Source organism: Mixophyes fleayi, chromosome 1 (assembly GCF_038048845.1).
Source record: "Mixophyes fleayi isolate aMixFle1 chromosome 1, aMixFle1.hap1, whole genome shotgun sequence".
Lineage (NCBI taxonomy): Eukaryota > Metazoa > Chordata > Amphibia > Anura > Limnodynastidae > Mixophyes > Mixophyes fleayi.
In genome coordinates this window covers 112307869-112332240 of record NC_134402.1, presented here as the reverse complement: position 1 = coordinate 112332240, position 24372 = coordinate 112307869, and positions in this window count along the sequence as shown.

Below are 24372 nucleotides of genomic sequence, written 5' to 3'. Positions count from 1 at the left end.
TGTGGCTGGAGGGAGGCCTAATTATAAAACGTGGGGGCTATTGATTTAACACTGGCACTGGTTGGAGTTTTCTAAATTTTATCTACCCATTTTTTTCAAAATCGGGCCTCCAATATTCCAGGATTCAGACATCCAGCAAATCAGCTAAAGTAACCAGCAACCACAAGTGGTGACAGTGACAAGACAGGTAGGAGAGAGCAGGACAGTCTGCCAACTGTCCTGAATCTGGTGGGACAGTAAGACAGCTATTTCCTCTGAATGGCACTTCCACCGGGTACAGATCGAAAGTAGACTTTATGAGCTTGAAAGGGCAGTGTATGAGTAGCATCTGAAGGCGGCTGCACAGGGTGAGCTGTCATAAAATATAATTTAACAGAAAGACTGCATAATGCTTCTGGTGCAATAAAAACATTCCAGATACAGATGGAATAGGTGAAAACAAGATCTCACTTTCTGCAGAACTGTCCGTATCTTGACCATGTGTCTCTGTGATGCCAACTCCACAAATGTTTTGTCCTGAACCTTTCTGTTCACCTAACACAACGGATGGCCCTTCGTCTGCACTAGATACTGATGCTGCAGCATCCTTCTGTACTGTGCTTTCAGAAACATGTTGAAGACTTAAGATCCTACAGAAACATCCTAAGACTTTCATAGCTTCCATAGCTAATATTGGGCTGGTGCATTTCCCGCTTCTCTCACACTCTTCTGTGACGCCTGCAATCTCTTTACTGAGACACTTCTATATAGCTTCTTTTTAGGCACTTCCATGTGGCTTTTGTCTTTGGAACTGAACTTCTTTTCGCAGATATTTTATAGTGCCTAGCAATAACACAAACAATATTTTTGACATCAGTGATGCCCGCTGAAGACTGCTTGATGCCCTGTCTGCAGATAGTTCCAACTCTGTTTCCTTCAGTCGTGCATAATATTTTCTTATATCTCATCCTTATCATGCCAACATGGTAATATAGCACGATTACCACAATCTCAATATAATTATGCCATCCTATAATATCAACCATATACATGTCATCCTACTTTGTCATAGTCATCCCATCCTTTAATATGAACCATATACATGCCATCCTACTTTGTTATAATCATGCCATGCCCTAAAAATACATTAATTCTATCCAATGATCACATAATTATGAACATAATCCAATCTCATAATAATGATATCCCATTAACAAAGTCGTTTTAATCATGTCAAACTTATTATACATTTTCTGATTGTCTTGCTAAAAATGTGTCAGAATCACTAGGTGGAATTGATGACATCTACCAGCAGTTGGCGTTACTGAGTACTGAGGCGCGGAGTCTAACACGCCCCTGCAAGGAGGTATGGACTTTGCTGCAAGGGACGTGCAGGTCGCGGCCCTCAGTATCAGTCAGCTGGCGAGGTAACTATTGCAGCGGTGAGAGCCCACCAGGATGCAGGATGGAAGAGTAGTCAGCAAGCCGAGTCAAAACCAGAGGAACGGATATAGCCAAATCAGAAGTAGGAGAATGGTCAAGAAGCCGTGTCAATACCAGATATCACTCTAAGTCAGAATCAGGAACCAAAGGAGAAGTCAGGAACAAGCCGAGGTCAGAATCCAAATAACAGCAACACAGGAACAAATGCTGGAGCAAGGCTGAAGACCAAATACTCTGGCACTAGACATGTGTCAGAGGCTGCTTTATATACCCTAAGGTGCCTCCTGATTGCGTTAGGGAGATTTTGGCGGTAAGACATGCTGGATGCAGACAGGTGAGCAGAGATAGCATCCCGCTGCTAGGCAACAGGACGTGGTTGCTGAGAAGGTTAGGCGTCCATCTCCTGCACCAAGTGTCAGTGCGGAGACGGCGCCTGACAGTACTCTCCCCTTTCTTCTTTTTCAGGGCTTGCAAGTTCGCCTCTCTCTCCTTCTTGAATTTGGCCAATAAGCGAGGGGCATGTATCTCTTGTACATCGATCCAAGATCTCTCCTCTGGGCCATAACCCCTCCAGTCAACAAGATATTGGTGGCTACCCCTGGAGATCCGAAAATCCAGAATCTGATTGATCTCATATTCCTCCCCATGATCAGTCTTTACTGGGACCGGGGGTGGGGTTCTTTTGACAAATCTGTTGAGAACTAGAGGTTTTAGTAGAGCAATATGAAACACATTGTGAATCTTGAGTGATGGAGGAAGAAGGAGTTTGAATGTCACGGGATTTATAACTTGAGTGATTTGAAAAGGTCAAGCTTCATGGTGGGAACTCGAAGTCTTAAATTCCTTGTGGATAACCACACTTTGTCCCCAACTCGAAGTCGGGGGGCTGGTCTATGGCGACGATCTGTGCTAGCTTTGTAGCGTTGGGAGGATTCCAATAATTTGGACTTCGCCTGAAACCATATTTGAGAAAAGTCCTAAATAAGATTCTGCATGGCCGGAAGCGCTGAACCAGGTTGGGAAAGTTCAGGAAGGAGAGGGTGAAACCCATATGTAAGAAAAAATGGAGACGAACCAGTAGATACATGCACCTGGTTATTATGAGCAAATTCTGCCCAACACAAGAAACAATTCCATTCAGCCTGATTACCCGAAGAGTAGGTCCTGAGAAATTGTTCCAAGTCTTGGTTGACCCTCTCCGTTTGGCCGTTGGTTTGAGGGTGATACCCTGAGGAAAACTTTGGATTGACCCCCAACTCTTTGCAGAATGCTCTCCAGAACTTGGACACGAACTGTACTCCTCTATCCAAGATAATATCCTGGGGACAGCGTGAACACGGAAAATCTCCTTGATGAAGAGTTTAGCAAAGATAGAAGCCGAAGGAAGTCCCTTGAGAGGTATGAAATGTGCCAACTTGGAAAATCTATCCACTACCACCCATAGAGTATTGAATCCATGGCTAGCTGGTAAATCGGTGACGAAATCCATAGAAATACTAGTCCATGGTCTCTCTGGAATAGGAAGTGGTACCAAGGGTCCTGCAGGAGACTGCCTAGGTGTCTTGTGTCTGGCACAGATTCCACAAGCGGCAACATAGACCTTAATGTCCGCCTGGATAGAGGGCCACCAATAATGCCTAGAAATCAACGAGAAGGTCTTCTTGACACCCTCATGCCCGGCAAACAGAGAATCATGGGCCCACTTGAGAGCCTTGGGCTGAAGCCTGGAAGTGAGAAAGGAGCGACCAGGAGGAGGAACCTTGGTTGAAGTTCTGGTGAGGGCCACAATGGTAGTAGGATCCAAGATGGTTCTACGGGTGGGGGCGGGTTGAAGATCTTTATCATCAAATGACCTGGAGAGAACATCCGCCCTGATATTCTTAACCCCAGGTCGAAAGGTCAAAATGAGATTAAAACGGGCAAAAAACAAGGACCAGCAGGCCTGACGTGGGTTCAGACACTGAGCTGTTTGCAAGTACATTAAGTTCTTATGGTCCGTGTAGACAGTAACAGGATGCTCAGCCCCCTCTAGTAAATGTCTCCACTCCTGTTTTGATGGCCAATAATTCTTTATCCTCGATACCATAGTTTAATTCGCTGGAGGAAAATCTTCTGGAACAGAAACCACAGGGATGAAACTTTCCATCGGAATCTCTCTGTGAAAGAATGGCTCCTATGCCAATGGAGGATGCATCAACTTCAACAAAGAAAGGCCGAGACAAGTAAGGTTGTAGCAAAAAAGGGGCGGAGGAGTACGCTCTTTTTAATGACTGGAAGGTACTGAGGGCTTCGGCAGACCATGATTTTGCTGCTCCCTTGCGGGTGAAAGCAGTAACGGGAGAAATGAGAGTCGAAAAGTCTTGGATAAAGTGCCGATAATAATTGGCGAAGCCAATAAAGCGTTGGATCGCCTTAAGACCCAATGGTTGTGGCCAATTGAGAATGGCAGCCACTTTCCCAGGATCCATGGAAAGACCAGCACTAGACACAATATATCCCAGGAAGTGGACCTGAGAGGCTTCAATGACACACTTCTCCAGCTTGCAGTAAAGGTGGCTGGAACGTAGTCGAGAGAGAACCTCCTTGACGTGACCTCTATGGGATTCTAAGTCCCTGGAGAATATAAGTATGTCATCCAGATAGACAATGACTGAGAGATAGAGTAGGTCTCGGAAGATGTCGTTAATGAACTCCTGGAAGACCGCTGGGGCATTGCATAGGCCAAAAGGCATCACCACGTATTCATAGTAGCCATCCCGAGTGTTAAAAGCGGTCTTCCATTCATCGCCCTCACGAATCCTAATCAAATTGTAGGCGCCCCTGAGGTCTAGTTTGGTGAATATTGTGGCACCTTTGATCCGATCGAATATCTCGGACACCAGGGGTACCTGTTTTTCACTGTAATGGCATTGAGTAGTCTGTAGTCGATGCATGGTCTTAGAGAACCATCCTTCTTCTTTACAAAATAAAATCCTGCACCGGCAGGTGAATCAATGCCCCATGTTGACCACACCCACAACACAGATGGCCAGTCCGGCCCTGACAACCAACAAAATAATGTTTTTTTCAAATGATAAACACACAAGAATTAAGTAAAATGCAAGATTTGTGTTCCCTGCAGGAAAACGTGGTCTGGAAGGCAAAGGGATGTGGTCAGGAGTCCTCTGGACTCTGTAGAGATGGATGAGGTAGGTCTGTGGCTCCAGAGCGTATCTTCCAAGCCTAGCTGAGGCAGCACATTATCTGACTCATCTGGGTAAAGTATAGTGGGTATGTGTAAGCTGGTAAGAGCATACTGGTGTGCAACAGACTTTTCTTCTCAAGCTAGTAGAAAGGCAATATCCTATCTTACTTGACTGAGGAAAAATGTTGGAAAGACAATACCAATAGAGCCATCCCATACCTCTACTACAGATGGACTTTTTCCAGGTAAAACAAATCAACTTCATCCAATTGCCACCTTGCAGGGATCTCAAGTATGTATTGGTGTGTACTTATGTGTTTTGTAACTGGGTAAAGACATTTCTAAATGCCACTAAAACTGTTTCATACCCAGGAATGTATGCTGATATTGTATCCCTAGAGTTATAAGAAATGATAGGGGCACTGATTTTACTGGTTATAACTTTCAGGTCATGTGTAAAACTTATATACATACTCAGGAGCAGGCTGGGCAGGGGGGCATCGGTCCCCTGGGCCGCTCCGTCTGACCCCTGTTCGGGCCGCCCCCCGTGAATGCACGTTTTCGTTAATATTTACCTGCGGCCGCATCACAAAACAAGCGATGCGGCCGCGACAGCGCACAGGCGATGTGATGCGGCCGCCTGTGCGCCCCACCCGGGCTGACATTCGCCAGCCCGCGCCTGTACATACTCTCTATAGGACACAAGTCAGTGGGGAAATAGAGAGGGTAAATGGTACTATCAAGAACAAATTGAATAGAGTAAAATTAGATTGGAGTGGCTGCAAGTTTTTTTTCACTAGTTCTTCCCACTATCAGAACCACTCCTAAACCACCTCTTAACCTGTCACCTTTTGAAATAGTTTTGACAAGCAACCTCACTTGATGGTCGATTCCCAAGATGAGACAAAATGTAATGATGAAGAGACTGTTGAAAATATTATAAAGAGAAACAAATAGTGAGACAGCAATAATGAACGTTCGAAACACTGACTGATTGATGTGATATACACTAACTGTCATGATGTTTGACTGGGAGAGTGTGTAATGTATGAAACTGTAATTTCCTACTTTCACAAACACCCAGCCTGTCCCAGATACAGCAATCTGAACGGCTGGCCGTGTCTGGCGTCACCTTAGTCACTTAGCAATGAAAACACCTTTTCTGCCACCATGAAGAATATATTATGGTGTCCTTACATTCACCAAAACCATTTATTAATGTTTCACACTTAAATCACATATACATGTAATATGAGCCTCCCTGGGCTTCGTAAATTAACAAAGAATCATGGAGAAGACACCAGATTAAATTTATTTAATCTGAAAAATTATTCCAAGACTTAGTTACAAAAATTAATAACAAGACATGCAATATGTTGCATAAATATGTTTCAGAAAATAAAATAGGAAATAAAATCAGAGACACTACTTACTAGTTAAGCCCTGGTGTGTGAGGGAACACAATTGAGAAATATGGAACATTTCAGTCTTGATAGACCCCCTCATGAAAATGCACACGTTATTGTCTAAGGATGGCAGAAGATTTTAAACCTTTCTCCACATAGCTCTCACTCCCCACTTTTGGAGTTTAGCTGTCAATAAGGACAGATTGAAATCCCAGATGTCACAGGGCTTTCAAAGTGATGGCCAGAGCTCTGGAATGTTCACAGGACCTGAATTCTCACCTCTGCTCATTCGGCTTGGCTGGTCAGGTCCACATCCTCTGCATACCAAAAAAAAACTCCTCAGAGATGCTTGTCTATTTATGGATAATTTCAAAAGATTAATGACACTTGCATAGGTTCAAACTCATATAGCAAAGCATACATTGAGATTACATGGTTACATAAAATATTCACATTGTCATACATGAATTCAACAGAAAATAACAATCAGTGATTAGATATACTACATAATCATCACACCTACACTCATGTTGTTTAACAAACAGGTGAGAAAACCCATACCAAGGGTCAATGACCAGCACCACATCTCTGGAAGTAGCAGAAAGAAGAGACACTTGGACCCACTCCACACACTACAGAGGAGTCAACAACCCAGAGAAGGTTCAAAACATAGCCAAGGATGACATTCGTGAATCTGTTTCGGGAGACCTAAGATCGCAGTTAATAACACCTGAACCAAGGACTTTGCAAAGACTGTTATCCCATCATGGAGCAGTGTTTTTTCTCTTTTTCCCTTTCCAGTGTTTTTTTCATCCTTACTGATTCCAGGACATTCTGTTTCTGCAATGGTGATCAGGTGATGGAGACTGGTTCCGGTAGTGATTCTGAGGATGTGGGGATGAAGGAGAAATTGTTAACACAATCGGTCTAGTCAATTACACTATTCAATTTGGGATAAAGTAAAGGACTGCTAACCTTGGAGCTGGGAGACAGTGTGAGGGGTTATTGTCTGACGAATATTGTGTCTGTAAGTACTGTGACCCCATAGTTGAAAAAAATGTATATCCAACGATGCCAGTCCAGTCATAATTGGGTATCCATGAGAATGATTATTATTTCTTTGGTGGGTAAGGTTTTACACCAAACTGAATGCTGGGTGTGCTCTCATGTGCCTCAGAGACCAAATTAAGCAGGACTAGTTTACTTTTCACTAAATATTTCTGAGGTACTCGAATTATGGGATGGGAGACCAGTAGAGGGAAGGTATAATTCAACTAGGTCCCTTAGCTTGAAGTTTCCCAATACTTAGTAGACCGATCACTGTTTCATATAGAAAGAAACTTGAGCATTGGAAGGCTGAACAGAATGAACAGACAATAGACCGCCACACAAGTAATGATGAAAAACTCATCGATATTATTAGAGTATATTTAACTAAAAAGGCTGAATGATATCATAAATGTTATTGTTAACATTATTATTACTATTAATAATAATAATAATAATCTTTATTTATATGGCGCCACAAGGTTTCCGCAGCACCGTACAAATATAAAAAGAAACAGTAGACCAAAACAGTACAGGGTAAGACAGAGCAAACCAAGTAGAACCAAGACTCCAAAAGCTTCAAGCACAGCAAGTACAGTGACATCGGAGAAGAACAAATGGAATTGAAACAAAAGGGAAGAGTATGTAAGCTCATAGGAGCTTAAATACTAAAGGGAGAGGAAAAAGACAGCAGGCACGAGACGAGACAGTGGAGGGGATCAGGAGCAAAAGGAGACAGGGAAGATGGAGGTGAGGAGAACAAGGCTGGAGAAGGTTAGGTTGATAGCTGGTAGGCTTTGAGGAAGAGATGGGTTTTGAGATCCCGTTTGAAAGTGCTCAGAATAGGGGACAGACGGATGGAGCGAGGGAGGTCGTTGGTAGTGACAAGATGAATATTACGATAGATAGACAGATTATATACATAAATTAAGTAGATAGATGTCCCTCTATGCATACTGAGTTTTGAAGCTGTTCCTTATCTGTGTCTAACATACTGGCAATCTATCTTCCCAGTATAGGATTACATCTTTGTAGAGGAGTTCAGTTCAATCTATATTTTTAAGTAATAGTAGTTGGCAGTGTGCAGTCCCTTCTTTGTCATGGAAAAATTATGTTAGCCATAATGGGCCTGATTTATTAAGGAAAGTTAAGCAAGACTTGAATAAGTTTTCTGGACAAAACCATTTTTATTATTTTGAACATAAGGAAAATACTGCCTGTTTTTTCATGTAGCACACAAATACTTGATAGCTTATTTGTACACTGAAATTTAAAGTTGATCTAGGGGGAAAAAAAAGCCAGAATGTTCCGTATGTGTAAAATAATAAACCAATATGCACTCCTTGCATTGTAACATAGTTTTGTCCAGGAGAAAAGTTAAGTAAAAAAAATGAGTACTTTCCTTAATGAATCAGGCCCAATGTGCTGAACTAATCTAGGTCAAATTTAGTGGGGTATAATGTCAGCTCTCTGGGTAGCACATTGAGTTCACTCCTGCTAATTTTGTCAGTTGAGATAACAAAACAGTTTTATTTCTATCTGAGTACCAGATGTGTTCTGTACAGTGAGATTTAATCACCTTTTTGCCATACTCTGTGGAGTTTATTTTGTTACTTATCGACGACATTATTCAACAATGGTCTGTACCATAGTTAAATTCTCTATGGCTCATTTATATCAAAATTAGGTGCAAAATTTGCACTGAACCACAAGAACCAATCACTAATTCGCTTTTAATGGCCTAGTCTAAATTAGACAATAAAAGGGGGCAGAGAGTATGTAAGGTGAGGGAGCGAGCGTAGAAGTAAGCGAAGGGAAGACAAGATCCCAAGAGAAAGAGACCCTGAAAAGGAAGAGAGAAAGCAGCTGGGATGCAGTATGAACAGCACAGCCGCAACCCGGTAGTAAAGAGAGGAGGAAAAAATGAGAGGGCCCCCGGGGGTGGGCGGGGTCTAGGAGAGGTGTTGCCATAGTGGAGCCCCAATTTGGAGAGGAGGGGAAGTAAAGAAACGTGGAGTAAGACTTACTGGATACCTTGCAGTGGAGGGTGGTGGTGTATGTACCAATGGTCCCACACCCTATGGAAATTGGAAACTTTGTAGTAGACTTGTGTTATATTCCATTGACACTATATACACACCGTGAGACCACCACCTGAAAGCTTAGGGGATGGAAGGGCATCCAATTTTTGGCAATGTGTAATCTTTCTGCAGCACAGACATGTTGTACCAGCGTATCATTATGTTTGGTGAGAAATTTCACTGGAGATCAAAGCAGCATGACCAGTAGGTCAGGGGTTACTTCACTGCCCAGAATATCGGTCAGGATTGTAGAGACCTGGAGCTAAGTGATGGAAACAAGGAGGCATTGCCACCAAATGTGAATGCCCTGCACGCCCTCTGACACAGATCCAATGTCCCGGGGCAATGTCTGTGTACACTTGAGGGCAACATGTACCATCTAGTGTAAACTAAGTAAGCATTATCCTTAAATGAGGTATTAAGGGATACCTTGGAGATTCTAAGTCTGAGACGTGACCATCCCACTTGGTTCAAAGTCCTCTGGGTGTTGGATTCCCACGCGGTCTCAAATGACTCCAAGGGTACGTCCTCAGGCAACAGAATAGAGTGTAGAGTGATACATGAGAGATATCAAACCCATGAATCCCACTTGGTATATACATTGCCTCTCAAATACTGTGAGTCTACGTAACTTGGCTGACTTATATGGAGCTGGATAAATTCCTTTATTTGTACGTAAGAGAAATAGATTTTAATTTTTGCTAACACTAATAAAGTACATCTGCATTAAAATATTTGTCTGGTGCAGGTACTACTATGCAATAAAAACACATCACATCCATGTGTCACTCTTTTTTTAATGTGATAACAAAAGTGCACACTTTTGCTTTTTATTTACTGGTTAACAGATACAATTCATTATTTTGCATTAACCATTCGTATACCCCGGGGGTTTCCAATGTAAGGCTAGTCAGGTTTTGGTTTGCAACTCAATAACATAACCATCACTATACATCATATTCTGCACTGAAATTTATCAAAATATTACTGTGGCCAAACTTTATTAGAACTGTAAATAGAAAATGATTTATAATCTCTGGGCAATGTGACCTTTCATTTTAATTGACTTGCAGCTAGTCACTCATTAACCCATGATACAACATTCATGGCAACTGAAAAAACTTGAGAAACAACTCAGTATTGGAACAGAGAGGTACTTTCTTAAGTGCTGCAAAGAAACGATTACCTGTGCAGCTTACAAAAATTTTGCATTTGTACAGTTCCAGTGTTGTCTTGCATTGGGCCAATTGCAACAAGAAAAAGAGGAAAATAGGCCTTAAATATCTCCATAAAAAGAATTCTGGGCAGCTTTACACAGGAAGCATGATACAGCAAATACACATGAAACCTTCCGTTTTCATTCAGTTTGACAGAGCTTGACATGCAGTATGTGCTCAGTCTGATGACTGATGTAGTCTGCCTGTGCACCGGTGGTAGTCAATATTACGGCTATGGTAAAGCCGACATACTTTTAAACAATGTGACAATAACGATTAGTATAAGCCCGATAATAAAAAAATGACTACTTACCACATACTTGCCAACTTTTCCTCATTGGCTTCAGGGAGATCCCGGGGGAGATGGGCGTGCCCCCTGCCACTTATCTATTGCGGGGGTGAGCACCGGGAGGTTGCCCTGCTCTCCCGGGAGGTCTCCCGGACATTCCGGGAGAGTAGGCAACTCTGCGTTAAAGAAAAGCAACTAATGAATCTCTAGAGACTAAAGTGTCTCCATTACTGAAGTCATGTTGTCTTACCTGTCAGTCTTAGATTAAATCTTGGTCTCCATGAAAATGGCCACCTCCATAGGCATCAATACATGGACACAGGACACAATTTCTGAACTGTGTCATCATGCCACAGATGGCAAAGCCAACCACATCTTGTACTGGCTCAGCATCAGGGAGAATGCCAGACTCTTCAGGGAGTGAGGGAGATCACCCCTATTTCAGGGAGTCTCCCTGACATTCAGGGAGAGTTGGCAAGTATGACTTACCATAAAACAGGTAAGAACTTTTTCTGAAGGTTGAAATGACCGCCCAGCTACACTACCAAATACGTAATACGTAATTACGCCATTTACCATACAGAGTGAAAATGCCAGTTTTAAAGCTGCATTTTTATTATGATTATTATTAATTTTTATTTATAGGGCACCACTAGCGCCATAGAGGGACAAACGAATTACAATACGAGGTGGGACAGCACAGTACAGTAAACAATAAGCACAGTAACTCAGTAAGCTCAAAGCACAGCGGGAGGGGAGAGGGGAAGGTCCGCATACAATGGAGCCCAAGAGGGAGGGCACGGATGACAGGGAGACCCCCAGAGGGGTAGGGAGGGAGCAAGAGGGGACAGGGGGTAGAGGGTCCTCGAGGAGGAGGGCTAGGTAGCTGGAGAGCAGAGTTAGAAGTGGTGGAGACAGGAGGAGAGATGGCCCTGCTCAAAGGAGCGTACAATCTAAGGGGTGGGGTAAACAGACAGACACGGGGGACAGAGGGAGAGAAGGAGGAACGGAGGCAGATTAAGGCAAGGGGAATAAAGTGGGAGAGGCAGAAGATAAGGTAGGAAGTTAAGTGGGAGCCTGGAAGGCTTTAAGAAAAAGGTGGGTTTTTAAAGCCCGTTTGAAACTGGACAGATTAGGGGAAGTTCTAATGGAGGTAGCTTGTTCCAGTGGAGGGGGGCAGCGCGGGCGAAGTCTTGGATACGCGCATGGGAGGAGGTAATCAGGGGGGAAGAGAGGCGACGGTCATTGGCAGATCGGAGAGGGCGGGATGGAGCATGAATAGAGAGGAGGGTGTAGATGTAGGGTGCAGTGGAGTTGGCGAGGGCCTTGTATGTAAGAGTGAGGAGCTTGAACAGGATTCTGTAGGGGAAGGGGAGCCAGTGAAGAGTTTGGTAGAGGGGGGAGACAGAAGAGGAGCGGTGAGAAAGGAAGATAAGCCTAGCGGCAGCGTTAGGTACAGATCGAAGGGGAGCGAGATGAGAGTGGGGAGGCCAGTAAGGAGGAGGTTGCAGTGGTCCAAGCGGGAGATGATCAGAGAGTGAATAAGACATTTGGTGGCATCTTGGGAGAAGAAGGGCCGGATGCGAGCGATGTTACGCAGCTGGAAGTGGCAGGATTTAGCAATAGAGATAATATGGGGGCCAAAGGAGAGAGAGGAGTCGAGGATGACACCAAGGCAGCGAAGTTGGGGACAGGGGAGATAGAGGAGTTGTCGACAGTGATAGAGGTCAGAAGGGGGTGAGGTATGAGGGGGAGGAAAGACTATGAGTTCAGTTTTGGTGAGGTTAAGTTTGAGGAATCGAGAGGACATCCAGGAGGAGATGGCAGAGAGGCAGGTTGACACCCTAGAAAGCAGGGAGGGAAAGAGATCAGGAGAGGAGAGTTAAAGTTGAGTGTCATCAGCGTAGAGGTGGTAGTTGAGGCCGTAGGAGCTGATGAGTTCACCCAGGGAAGAGGTGTATAGAGAGAAGAGTAGGGGTCCCAGAACAGAGCCCTGAGGGACCCCAACTGGAAGGGTGGATGGGGGGAGTGAGACCCAGAGGTGGTGATGGAGAAGGATCGGTCAGCAAGGTAAGAGGTGAGCCAGGACAGGACTGGGCCAAAGAGGCCAAAGGACTGGAGGGTGTGGAGGTGGAGGGGGTATTCAACGGTGTCAAAGGCTGCAGAGAGATCAAGGAGGATGAGAAGGGAGAAGTGGCCCCTGGCTTTAGCAGAGATGAGGTCATTGGTGACTTTAGCCAGGGCAGTTTCAGTGGAGTGAAGGGGGTGGAAACCAGACTGGAGAGGATCAAGGAGGGAGTGTTCAGAAAGGTAGGAGGTGAGATGGCTGCAGACAAGCCTCTCGAGAATTCTGGAGGCAAAGGGGAAAAGAGATATGGGGCGATAGTTCGAGAGAGAAGTGGGGTCAAGATTAGGTTTCTTAAGAATGGGGGATACGAGAGCATGTTTGAAGGAGGAGGGGAAGATGCCGGTGGAGAGGGAAAGATTAAAGAGGTGAGTGCGGTGGGAGCAGGTGGTGGGGGAAAGGGAGCGAAGAAGGTGGGAGGGGATGGGATCCAGGGGACAGGTAGAGTGGGGGGAGGATGAAATGAGAGAGTGGACTTCCTCGCCCGTGGTGGGGCGGAAGGAGCGGAAGGGAAAGTGGCTGTCAGGCGCCGTCTCCGCACTGACACTTGGTGCAGGAGACGGATGCCTGCATCTTCCAAGCAACCACGTCCTGTTGCCTAGCAGCGGGACGCTATCTCTGCTCACCTGTCTGCATCCAGCATGTCTTACCGCCAAAATCTCCCTATCCCTATCAGGAGGCACCTTAGGGTATATAAGGCAGCCTCTGACACATGTCTAGTGCCAGAGTATTTGGTTTTCAGCCTTGCTCCAGCGTTTGTTCCTGTGTTGCTGTTATTTGGATTCTGACCCCGGCTTGTTCCTGATTCTGGCTTAGACTGATATTTGGTATTGACCCGGCTTCCTGACCATTCTCCTGCTTCTGATTTGGCTATATCCGTTCCTCTGGTTTTGACCCGGCTTGCTGACTACTCTTCCATGCTGCATTTTGGTGGGCTCTCACTGCTGCCTCAATTGTTACCTCGCCAGGTGACTGATACTGAGGTCCGCGACCTGCACGTCCCTTGCAGCGAAGTCCATACCTCCTTGCGGGGGTTCCTGGTGAAAACCAGGGGCGTGTTAGACTCCGCGCCTCAGTACTCAGTAGCGCCAACTGCTGGCAGGTATCATCAATTCCACCTAGTGATTCTGACAGTATACTCTGGCCATGTCAAATGCCGAAGGCACCAGTGATCTCTCTGCAATTGACCTCCTGCAGCACCTGACTCGCCGAGTTGATCAACAAGAGGTTAACCAGACTCAGCTCCTGCAATGCTTTTAGGGACTGGCTACGCACATGGATACCCTCCAGAGAACCCTGACTCCTCCCGGAGTATCTGTTGCTCCCGCACCCCCCATTGTCGGCTCTCCTGCTGCAGCTGCACCTAGATCTACTGAAGGGATTCGCATCCCACCTCCCGAAAAATTTGGTGGTGATCCGAGAAAGTGCAGAGGGTTTCTCAACCAATGTGCTATCCAGTTCGAGCTATCACCAGGAAATTTTTCTTCAGAACGAGCCAAGGTGGCATATATTATTTCGTTACTCACAGATCAAGCGCTTGCCTTGGCCTCTCCTCCATGGAAGCATGATGACCCCCGTTACAAAATCCATCCTCCTTCATGCAAAGCTTCAGAAAAGTGTTCAATGAGCCTCTGCGGCCTCCAGCATTTTGAAGATACGTCAGGGAAGCCTTCCCATGGGTCAGTACGCGATTCAGTTCAGAACTCTCGCCTCTGAACTGAACTGTAATAATGAGGCCCTTATAGCTACCTTCTGGCAGGGGCTGACAGATCGGATCAAGGACGAGTTGGTCTCCAGGGATTTACCAGCTACCCTAGATGATCTGATCTCCTTATGCATCAAGGTCGATATCCGGTATTTGGAGCGTAATCAGGAACGAGAACAATCTCGCCGGGCTAGTCCACGTTTGGTCTCCACTTTTCAGAACCCACCAATTCTACCTGAGGAGCCCATGCAGATCGGGGGTTCGCGTCTAACTGTGGAGGAGTGGGAACGAAGGTTTAAAAAACATCTATGCCTCTACTGCAGTGACCCCTCTCACATTCTATCTCAGTGTCCCAAGAGACCGGGGAGACGCCAGATCCCAGTCGGTGCCGGGAAAGCCGGTCTAGGACTGAGTACATCTTCCCCTTATTCCCCAGACAAGACAGACTTTTTGATGCCCATCATCATCCATGCTTCCCAGGGTCCGGTCTCCCTTCGGGCCTTTGTGGATTCAGGGGCAGCTGGAAACTTTATTTCTGCATCCTTAGCAGCTAACCTTCCTCTCCCCCTGGAATCATTATTGCAACCCTTGGATCCGACAGCGGTGGATGGTAACAGAGTGGCCAATGGATCTATCTCTCAGGCCACCCGGCCGATCCCACTGCAAGTTGGTCTCCTCCATTTTGAATGGATCTCATTTCTAGTCTTTCCACAGACTGTCAATCCGGTAATATTAGGACTACACTGGTTAAGGGACCATTCACCCCAATTTGATTGGCATCAGGCTCAGGTTACTTCCTGGGGTCCGCTCTGCGCTGATCGATGCCTCAATAACCTACCTATTAGATGTCACGCTCTCAGACCCAGTCTTGGGTTGCCATCTGAATACGCTGCCTTCGTGGATGTCTTCAGTAAGACTGCCGCTGAGAGTCTTCCACCCCACCGTCCTTGTGATTGTTCCATTGAACTTATTCCTGGAGAAAGGATTCCTCGTGGCAGAACGTACTCTCTGTCCCTCCCTGAGACTCGAGCCATGACCGAGTATGTATCTGAAAACCTCGAACGAGGATTTATTAGAAAATCTTCCTCACCTGCCGGTGCGGGATTTTTTTTTGTAAAGAAGAAGGATGGTTCTCTAAGGCCATGCATCAACTACAGACTACTCAATGCCATTACCGTGAAGAACAGGTACCCCATACCCCTGGTTTCCGAGTTATTCGATTGGATCAAAGGTGCCACAATATTCACCAAACTAGACCTCAGGGGCGCCTATAATTTGATTAGGATTCGTGAGGGCGATGAATGGAAGACCGCTTTTAACACTCGGGATGGCCACTATGATTACCTGGTGATGCCTTTTGGCCTATGCAATGCCCCAGCGGTCTTCCAGGAGTTCATTAACGACATCTTCCGAGACCTACTCTATCTCTCAGTCGTTGTCTATCTGGATGACATACTTATATTCTCCAGAGACTTAGAATCCCATAGAGGTCACGTCAAGGAGGTTCTCTCTCGACTACATTCCAACCACCTTTACTGCAAACTGGAGAAGTGTGTCTTTGAAGCCTCTCAGGTCCACTTCCTGGGATATATTGTGTCCGGTGCTGGTCTTTCCATGGATCCTGGGAAAGTGGCTGCCATTCTCAATTGGCCACAACCATTGGGCCTTAAGGCCAGGGACGGATCTAGGCAACTGCTCTACCCGGGGCAAGTTTAGGGCGGGATTTAAGCCCCGTCCCCTTTCTAATTTCTAAAGCTGCTGACGGCTGCACAGTATGTGCAGGTTCGTTCAGCATTGGCAGTGTGCTGTCCCGCTGCTCTGATTGTGTTTAAAAAAAAAAGACTCCGCGCCTCAGTACTCAGTAGCGCCAACTGCTGGCAGGTATCATCAATTCCACCTAGTGATTCTGACATTGGCTAGGGGGGGAGGACGGAAGAGTGGGGGGGGGGGGTGGACAAGAGAGTGGAGGGGATTTCAAATCGGATGGCCTCAATTTTGGAGGAGAAAAAGGAGGCGAAGTCGGAGGCAGTCAGGGAGGAGGGATGCTGAAGGTGGCAAAGAGGTGGCAGGAGAATTAAAGAAAGATTGTTTAGCGAGTGAGAGGGCAAAGCTGTAGGATGAAAGGATGAATTTAAAGTGGAGGAAGTCAGCCAGGGAGCGGGATTTTCTCCAGTGGCGTTTAGCGGTACGGGAGCATTTTTGGAGGAAGTAGGTAAATTTGGAGTGCCAGGATTGGGGTTTGGAGCAGCGAGGGTGGACGGAGTGGGCAGGGGCGACCGCATCCAGAGCAGAGGTGAGAGTGAGATTGTAGAGGGAGACCGCCTGGTTGGGGCAGGCCTGGGAGGAAAGGGGAGAAAGGAGGGTATTGATAGAGGAAGACAGAGAGGCCAGGTCAAGAGCGTTGAGGTTGCATATGGACAGAGTAGGTTTGGGTAGGGGGAGGGGAGGGGAGCAGGAGAAGAGGAGAGAGAGAAGGAGAGGAGATGGTGGTCGGATAGAGGAAAGGGAGAGATGGAGAAGTCAGAGAGACTACATAGATAGGAGAAGACAAGATCAAGGGAGTGACCAAGGCAGTGGGTAGAGGAGGAGGTCCATTGGGTAACACCAAGGGAGGAAGAAAGGCTGAGCAGTTTGCTGGAAGCAGGGTCGGTGGGATTGTCAATGGGAAAGTTAAAGTCGCTGAGGATGATGGAGGGGAGGTCGGAGGAGAGGTCGTAAGGAAGCCAGGCAGCAAAGTTGTCAAGGAAGAGGGAGGTGGGGCCAGGGCGGCGGTAGATGACAGTGACACGGAGATGGATGGGGTAGAAGAGGCGGATGGAGTGGCTCCAAATGAGGAGAAGGAGAGGGAGGGTTCAGGGGGAATGACACAAAAAGTACAGGTGGAGGATAGGAGGAACCCCACTCCACCGCCTGGGCGGGCACCAGGTCTGGCGGAGTGGGTGAAGGAGAGGCCACCATAGAAGAGGGCAGCGGGGGAGGCGGTGTCAGAATCGGAGAGCCACGTGTCAGCAATGGCAAGAAGGTTAAGGAAGTTAGATAAAAAGAGGTTGTGCATAGCAGTCAGTTTGTTGCGGACGGATCTAGCGTTCCAGGGGGCACATGAGAAAGGGGCAGAGGGGGGGATGGGGATGAGGTTAGCAAGATGGGCAGTGCGCGGGGGAGGGTGGGGAGTAGCGGGAGAGTATGGGTAGGGAACGAGAGCGGGGAAGCATAGTAGGGAGAGAGAGGGGGGTGACAGAAGGGAGGAGGGAGGGCAGAAAAGAGGGTGGAGGGAGGAGGAAGGGTGACCAAGAGCGAAAAGGATGAGGTCGGTTAGAGAGGCCTAGTATGACGGAACTAAAGATAAGGCATGGAGGGCATGGAAGACAATAACAAAAAATAGGGCAAGGAAGGCAAGGAGTAACAGGACAGTGAGATAATGAGGACAGTGAATAACAGGTAAGAATAATAACTGAGACAATAACAATATGGAAGACAATAACAAAGTTAGGGTGTGGAAGGCATGGAACAACAGAACAGTGAGATAATAAGGACAATGAAAACAGGTCAGAATAATAACAGGTAAAAATAGTAACAGGTAAGTGTAAAATCAGGAAAAAAAATAAATAATGGCAGGTAAAAATAATATCAGGTAAAAATAATAACAGGTAAAGATAATATCAGGTAAAATAGTAACAGATACCAATCGAGTCTAAGGTGCAGGCAAAGGTGATGAAGGAGAGTCACGGTGAGAAAGTCAGTTAAGTGGAGCAAAAAAATGAAAAAGATACCTAGAGTTGCTTGGGAGCAGGACGAAGACAAGAGCCAAGCAGAGGGGGTGAGGCAGAGTCACAGTTCCAGGAAGACGGTTGTGGAGAGTTAGGAGGCTTCAAGTGAGGAGCATCAGATGAGATGAGGGGGAGCAGGAGCGTGGAGGAGGACAGGAGAAGAGCTACGGCATGAGATGGACATCAGGAGAGGAGAGCAAGAAGGATTGTTGTTGGCCAGGAGCACAGCGATAACATCCATGGGCGATGCGTGGAGGAGGAGGTGATACGGGCATAGATGGTGGCAGCTGCAGCTCAAGGCAGTGGAGAAGACCGGCACTCCAAACCGGGGATTCAGACTGGAAGTAGGCCTCGCGGACGTGCAGGCAGGCCAGGAAGTGGGAGACTGAGGCTGGAGTGATGAAGCAGTGCTGTGGAGGCAGCTGGGCCAGAGATCCGGTGGAGGCAGGAGATCTTATGGAGGCAGCTGGGCCGGAGATCCAGGAGAACCAGGTAGAAGCAGAGGAGCAGCGGAGGCAGCTGCGCCGGAGCCGGGGTCCCTAGCCAGAAGACACCGCCAAGGAGAAGAGAGCAAGATGAGGAGGCAGCGATGAGGAGATCCAGGAGGGAGCAGAGGAAGCAGCTGGGCCATGGTCGAGAGATGAGCCCGGTAGGAGGCAGCGGGCCGGAGTCGGGAGCCGTTAGGAGGATCGCCGACGGGGGCTGGAACAGGAGTCGGGATGAGTGGAGGTAAGTGAGGCGGGTGGAGGAGGGAAGGACAACGGAGAGGCGCTGGGCTGCTCCACGGGAATAAGGAGCCAGGGATATGACCCCAGTGGAGAGCTCGCGCGGCATGTCCGTCCTCCTCCAGAGCCAGAGGATAACCAGCATTTATTATTCATTTGGGGTCCGAGTATTGCCGTTTTAAAACCGACATTTTCACTCTGTGTATGGTAAATGACATAATTTGGTAGTGTGGCTGTTTGATATTACAGTGAGCGGTCATTTCAACCTTCAGAAAAAGTTCTTACCTGTTATATGGTAAGTAGTCATTTTATTATTATCGGGCTTTTACCAATCATTATTGTCACATTGTTTAAAAGTATGTCGGCTTTTTCATAGCCGTTAACCCATACCCCACCCGACCATAGCTGTGGAGTCTATATAGTGAAGATACCAGAGATTTGAGATGGTCTGCATTATAAAGTCATCAGTACACTGTAACACCACAAGATTTTATGGGTCTAGATTGTAAAATCACCAAACATTTATAGTGTTTCAGCACAGTGTAGGCATTGGCAGTGTAGACTATGTATTGTGCTTTGACTGGTGGTCATGAGAATAGTCTCTGTATTGTATAGAGATCACTAGAATGTTCTCTATATTATATATCATTTACTAACATGCTGTCTGTATTATATACTGCATATCGGTCATTAAGATGGTTCTGATTTGTTACTGGTGGCTTTATAAATACTTGGACAAAGAGGGCTTTTATGAGGTACTAGTATAATGAGACAGCTATTTCCTGGGTCCTGTCAGATAACATACTATTAATTCCTCATCTAAATAAGCCAAGGACACTTCTGATTCCTCAGGTAAATAAGCACTGGTGTTGTGCAATAAAATTCTCCCCATTCTACAGTACATGATCCAGGCCTCCACTACAAATTGTAGAGCTATCACAAAGACAGTGTTTTCTTCATCAGGGAATCCAAAATGGACATAATAAAGTTGGCAGTTATGAGCTCACTCGGAAAAGTAGCTCCATCATCATCTTGCTGTGGACTCGCTTCTGCCGGAATCTCCTTGACTACAACAATGGCTCTGCGGGTGTCACGCACCGGACCCTCAGACGCTCTTACTGGTGTAATCCCTAGTTGCCTGGCAACCCTGCTCCATCGGCATCTTCTCTGGTTCTGCTGACTACGGTGCACGATAACTGAGATCCAACAATTCATTCATCCAGTAGCATTCAGGTTAAAACCGCCATCTTCCCTCCATATTTCAAATTCATTCCACATTTTCCTGCTCAAACCACTGGATATCAACCATTCTTCCTCTGTTATCAAGACTCAATAGGGTTTGGAAGATTCAGTTTTTAGTCAATTGGATGTCCAAGGGGAATGTACCTGGGTTTATGCCACTGATGTCCTTATCAGGACCAAGGACATAATGCATACTTGCCAACTATTGAAAATTAATTTCAGGGAGAATGTAAAAACCATTGTGGGTGTTTCCTGCTCCATCTAATGGGCGTGCCCTGCTCCATCTAATGGGTGTGCCCTGCTACTATAACTGTTACTTAGGTCATTTTGCTGCAAAATTAAGTATAACAATATAAAAGTGATCAAATGTGCAGGATATGGGGTGAGTGTGTGTATTTATAATATTGGCTTTTATATTACTTATAGTATAATGATATCAAAGTGACCAAATGTGCAGGCTTGGTCACTTTCATAGTGCAAGTAAAATAAAAGCCTAATAATATAAAAGACACACTCACCCCATATCCTGCACATTTGGTCACTTTGATATCATTATACTACAAGTAAAACAAAAGCCCAATAATATAAATACACTTTATTTATATTATTGTGCTTTTGTTTTACTTATACTGCAACTTTCTCTTAATTATGATCCGGCCCGCACACTGCCTCTCCTCTCATTGACTTACCGATTACTGCTGCTCAGCTCACTGCCTCTCCTCATTGCTGTGCGAGTCCTGGGCGAAGCTCCATGCTCCACGATGGCTGGCATCTTCTGGGAGGTGAGATCAGGTCGATGACGTCACCTGGCGCACATGCGCAGTTTCTTTCAGATCGGATCACTGCAAGTCTGGGAGGTCAGTCTACTCTCCCGGGAGTCAGGGAGATCTCCCAGTATTCCGGGAGTCTCCCGGACATTCCGGGAGAAAAGGCAACTATGCATAATGTCGTCTATGCCAATGCTCCCTGATGCCACAGTAAGGACTGTATTTAAGAATGTGGCTTCTAGCAGGCTTAACAACAGGCATAACGACATGTCATGGATACCTATTTCCTGGCATACACACCTACTGGATTATCCAGGAGGCCTGGCACCTTATGTGTTATGTTAAGGATATTGGACAGCAATCGTCTTGTGTTGTAAAGGGAGCTGGTGCCAGTCGCAGGCTGATCCACAGAAAGTTAAGAGATTATTACATTATAAACAACCCAGAGGGATCCTTCCACTCTCCCACTTTTGTTTATCAGGCGTCAGTAAATCTTTGGGCCTGTATTCTCCCTCCCCTTCCCTCTTCCCTTTTTCTCCTTCACACACCCTGGACCTTATTCATGATGCTCATCGTCGTTAGTTATATGCAGCATGATGTATACTGTAGTATGTTATATTTTATGTTGTACATCATGTATTGTCTTATAATACATGCATGATTTATGTATGATGGTGTATTACAGCTCCGCTGACTTATTTCATATATATAATTTTTTGAGATCTTATGTGAATTAAAGTTTTTTGCTTTTTTTTAATTAAAATAATATCAGTAGTGAGCACCAGCATTCACGACCCCTGTTGTCACATAAATGCATGTTAGTAGACACAGAGATTAGGTGTGTTTCTTTAAAGGAAAAGGAAGCCAGACCTTGTCTGCTGCACTCTTCCGGTAGTCAAGGTGATGTGTATTACTGCTGGCTCTGCACTTCCTAGACTATGTCATCACATTAACCAAAGCTTACTGCCACTGCTACAGCAGTGATGTGCAACATGGTACGCTTCAAGGGCCCTCTACCCTTCAATAATAAGTTACATTTAATCAAAGAAATCTGTAATAACAGATCATCAAATATTTTAATGTAAGGAAAACAGTGTTACAAGCAATAACAAACAAGCATGCAGAAGAGGGCACACGCTATATGAACCACCAAGCCTCACCGTGGCCCCAGCTCTTATACAATAAGGGGCCACATGTGAAGCTTGGTGGGACATGATGCAGAGGATAAGAGCTGGGTGCGATGAGATATGAAGCAGAAAGGACTGACAGGACATAAAGAAGGAAGCATCTGGGGACCACCAGCAGCCATCACTGGGCTAGTACAAGCATGCTGAATACGTGTGACGGTGTGTGATGCTTGATATGTATGTTCCCTGCGGTAGTCTGTGCTGTATTTCTGCTGCAACAAAATTGTTTTTGAGAACACGCTTTTAACTTCCCTTTACTCTTATCCATCATCAAGGCTGGATTGATCTGCCTCGGCATCATTGTACTCAGTTATGGTTGCACGTCATATGACATGTTTCCACTGATTTCACTGCTGGATGCATAACATGGAGACTGGTGACCACATATTCAATAAATCCCTGTGCTGCTTCTGTAAAGATTCCCAGTGAGCTGATTATGTAGTTTATAATAATCCAATAGGAAAGTATATTTAATTAATAAACACATATTAAAAACAATGCTAGGATATTATTGCAATTTATATAGGGGGCAGCACAGTGGCACAGTGGTTAGCATTGCTGACTTATTGCACTGGGGCCATGGGTTCCTTTCCATCCAGGGGTCTATCTGTGTGTCGTTTGTATGTTCTCCCCATATTTGTGTAGGTTTCCTCGGGTGCTCTGGTTTCCTCCCACACTTTATAGACATCCTACACTACATACTCTGGAGTGCTGTGTGATATGTTAGCATACCTCCCAACATTTAGAATGACGAAACTAGGGCACAATAAGCTCCACCCTGTCCGGTCCAAACTCCACCCACACATGCAGAAATTTATGTAAATCTGCGCCCACTTTTAGTTAAGCCCCGCAAATCGAAATGTCCCGCCCACAATGGGGACTGTTGGGAGGTACATGTTGGCACTATATAATAATATGTATATAATAATATGTATGAAAATGTCAGTGTTACAAGTAATAGCATTAAAACCTCCACACAGCCTTACAGTTTACATAGTTTACATAGACAATACCTGATCACCTACTGAAACTCTCATAATTCCTCATCGTCCAGTTTGATAACTTATTAATACACACAGCAAACCTCATATTCCTAATAACTGTACAAAAAAAATAAAAACAACATCTCCACAGTTTAATTAGAATATACAGCAAGACCCACACCCCAAGCTCAATCTCTGTCTTGTCAAGGTCTGTTTACATCACTGAGTTTTATTAGGGAAGGTCTGGGTCTCTTTCCTGCCATCTCAACAGCCACCCTCTTATCCCGTTATGGAGCCAAAACACATTTTATTTCTACAGGATCTGATACTAAAAATGACTTATTTTGAGAACAGGGAACATTTTCTTTCTATGTGAGTTCAGAGTGGATCTCTACAGAGCACGCGTTGGAGAAATCAATGGTGTCAACAAGTAATACAGTAGTCTATACATAAATAGTGCATTAGATAGCTGTTTAGTCTATCCAGTTCCCTTTATCTTCAAATAAATCTTATCACAAACAGTTGATCCAAGCTCTCAAACATGATATTGCAAGATATGTTCTTACATGTTCAGACTCACATTTACATGTTGGTTTAGGTAGGTGTGGTCAAACACACACTTACTGCAAAAGTGCAGATATGTACAAAAAAATAAAGACCAGCCTGTGGCACCAGTATTCAAGATACACTACGCCCAGGCCTTTGTGGGCTTTACATAAATCCGACCATGTATGTGTTTAATTTACATCCATAAATAATGAATGTATGCATCTTGTGTCTGGAAAGCATTCACAATTAAGGAGTGACATTGTAATTGGAATGTTTGTGGCCATAGGGAGACAGACATACAGAGCACTATAAAGGGCACAGTACATCACAGGGCTGAATATAGTGTGACATAAGATAAAAGGGAGCATTACTTGGTTCAGGCTTTGCGGGACAGGTCTGCTGTGGTAAGATCAGTAGCATGAGGAATATTTTGGGTCCTTTCATCAGATTCATTGTTGTTATTAGTAATCTAAATGAAGCTTTGCAGTCTAATAAAAGCAGACAGCAAGGGCAAAGTTATTTTCTGGTCATTGTTTTGCTCTGTATTCAAGTGGAACTGTCATGGTTAATATCCAACTGTATAGCACTCTAGCCATTTGTTCAATATATCCATTATACTGCTTTAGCTATTTAACGGTTCATCTAGCTCCTTGATATCCTTTTCCACTAGTAATGT